The sequence below is a fragment of the Callorhinus ursinus genome, unplaced genomic scaffold (assembly GCF_003265705.2).
Source record: "Callorhinus ursinus isolate GAN/ISIS: 27379988/994484 unplaced genomic scaffold, GSC_fseal_2.0 scaffold12, whole genome shotgun sequence".
In the NCBI taxonomy this organism is placed as follows: Eukaryota; Metazoa; Chordata; class Mammalia; order Carnivora; family Otariidae; genus Callorhinus; species Callorhinus ursinus.
In genome coordinates, this window is record NW_027397074.1 from 61,218,113 (window position 1) to 61,221,092 (window position 2,980).

General features: G+C 40.0%; 1 pseudogene; it reads right to left on the reverse strand.

Moving 5' to 3' along the window:
• Positions 1 to 203: 203 nt before the first annotated feature.
• On the reverse strand, positions 204 to 1,121 carry LOC112825148 (microtubule-associated protein RP/EB family member 1 pseudogene; annotated as a pseudogene).
• Between the last annotated feature and the right edge of the window lie 1,859 nt (positions 1,122 to 2,980).

The following is a 2,980-nucleotide window of genomic DNA, read 5'->3' on the forward strand; positions in this document are numbered from 1 at the left end:
TACCTCAGTGTGTTACATAAAAACACCTTCTCCAGCAATGAGTGGTACCGGCGTCCACACGGTGAGCCCCATGATCAGCCTCTTTGTTCCCTAGGTGACCCAACTAGATGTTAATAGTGCTCTGCTACAAAGTCCTAATCCAAACTCGTCAGAAAAGGAGTAAAACTTTTGCAAAGTGCACTTTAAGAAGAGGTACTTTTTGATTATGTAAAGAAACCAGTGAGTCCTCTAAGAATAATTAAAGGGAGTATTTTACAGTTAAAGCGCATGATTTGCAGTGAGGAATTAAGATGTTGCTGTGCTGGTCCAGGCTGTGAATACTCTTCTTGTTCCTCCTGTGGGCCCCCTTCAGCAGGTAGCACAAACCCTTTGTCTGTGGCATAGAGAATGTCCACAAATCTCTGCAATACAGGGTTGTTTTCCCTCTCGTTCTCTTGGCAAATCAATTCCATGTTCCTTAACTTTCCAAAGTAGAAATCTCTCTTTTTCCCCAAGTCTTAGACAGTGAGTTTCATTACATTGACCTGCTACATCAATTCAACTGCTCCGTCATCCCTGTTGCCCACACCAGGGGTCTTTCACACCACACCCGGGCCGGCCTCTGGGGTTGCAGTGGTTCTCTGTGTTGCAGTGGGCTTCTGGGGAGCTCACTGCTAGAGCTGAGAGGTTTCTTGGGTTTGTTCAGAGCTGGAGCAACAAGGGAGAGAGCCACTGCAGTTTCTGGACTGTGTCTGGCAGCTACAGGCTCATAGTCTTTTCCGTCATAGTTTGCATCAAAAATCTTCTTGAATAACAGAACAAAATCAAAGTTGTCCTGAAACTTTCCTTTTTACTAATTTGTCCACAGAAGTTATTTTGTCAACACCCATTCTTTTAACATCTGCTGTAGTATTTTGAAGTTCTGGATGTTTTTGTGTTCTAGCTCAGCCTGGAAGTTCACTTTCTTCAAGGTAACGGAGCCAGGGAACCACATGTCCATAAACTGACAACAGGCAGCCCGTGAACACAACTATTCCATCTTTATCAGATTCAGTGGCAGAGACTCCTTGATCCAGGCCAGCATGTTCTGTTGACTTAGGTTATTGCTGGTGACTGACAATTGAGTATACGTTCACCACCATCTTCCATTTTCAGTGGAACTGCATGCCCTGACTGTGCCCAGCTTCGGTTCAGTTCTCTTGTCTTCTCATTCAAACCACTGGACTTAGGTTTTTGTTTGTTTGTTTGTTTGTTTGTTTGTTTGTTTTTTAAGTAATCTCTATACCCAATGTGGAGCGCGAACCCACAACCCCGATATGAGGAGTTACATGCTTCACCAGTTGAGCCAACCAGGTGCCCCTCAGTTTAATCGCTTTTTAAATTTTTGTCATGCATACATATTTTTCCCTCACAATATCTTAAGGTCATTTAAAAATGCTGTTGTTTACTTCCTTATATCAAGAACTTCATATATACTATGCCTCCCCAGCACATACAATAGTATATCTCTCAATTATGATGATGGAAGGAAGGGCTGGATATTTCCCCTCAATCTTGTTCTGTGTAGGCCAAATAAAGTTGAACAAAATGGAAAACAATACATAATGGAAAAGCAAGCATAGAGATTTAAAACTTTTTGATTCTCTGTTCATGGTTTTATTTGTCGAAATCTCAAAGGACTACACTGGGAAAGAGTGATATCACTATAAGGAAAAAATAGGGATGTAACTAGAAAAAGAGGGCAATTATACTTAAGTGCTAAAGAAAAGGATGAAAAGAGTACATTTAAAGAAAATGAAATAATTATATTAAAATGGTTATCATGGCCATTAACAGCAGGACTGAGGACAGCAAATACCAATGGCATCGGCTGTTAATGCTGATCTCATCAAGTAGATCAGAAAGTCCATGTTTCTAGGAGAAAATGCAACCCATAGCTATAATTTCTAATTCCATAACTACTCTCTTTTGAACAGGGTAGAAAAGAGTCCCTGCCAGATCCATTCAGATCATTTCATCTCTGCCTAAAGGCCCTACATTGTAGAAAAGCACCATAAAAGAAATTGTGACTTGTCTCTCCAATAAACCACTAAATCTCTCAATCAAAATGTTACGTTTAGGGGCGCCTGGGTGGCTCAGTCGTTAAGTGTCTGCCTTCGGCTCAGGTCATGATCCCAGGGTCCTGGGATCGAGCCCCGCATCGGGCTCCCTGCTCCGAGGGAAACCTGCTTCTCCCTCTCCTACTCCCTCTGCTTGTGTTCCCTCTCTCGCTGTGTCTCTCTCTGTCAAATAAATAAATAAAATCTTTAAAGAGAAATGTTACGTTTAAGAAGAGGGTAGCAAAAAAATTTATATGAAAGAAACATGTAGGCATGTAAATGTGAATATGTGAATACATGCAGAAAGGTCTGGAAGTTTAGACATTAAATTCATCATGGTTACCTATTAGGAGAATGATTTTGTGTATTTGACATGGAGAGAGATTAATGTATCTGTTTTTTGTTTTTTTGTTTTTTAGTTTTTAATGATAAGGTTTTATTTGATTTTATGTTATTTTAAAAAGTGAGGGGTGCCTGGGTGGCTCAGTCAGTTAAGCGTCTGCTTTTGGCTCAGGTCATGATCTCAAAGTACTGAGATCAAGCCCCGCATCAGACTCTCTGATCAGTAGGGAGCCTGCTTCTCCCTCTGCCCTCCACTCCCCCTACTCATGCTCTCTCGCTCTCTCTCTGTCAAATAAATTAAAAAAAATCTTTTTAAAAGGTGAATAAAAAGGATAGATAAATAAGTTGATAATAGACAGCTAGATATACTTTAGGAAAAAAAGGATGATCTGCCAAATTTAAGATTTTATCTGAGTTTTTAAATATAGGTTTGAGTTTCAAAGAATTCTTACCACATTGAAAAGCTAAAGAAAATGTGTTATGTATTTTATTCCCAATTCCAATTTAGACTTTCAGTATTCACTTAGGCCTATGAGAGACGGGGACATAGGTGCATTTAT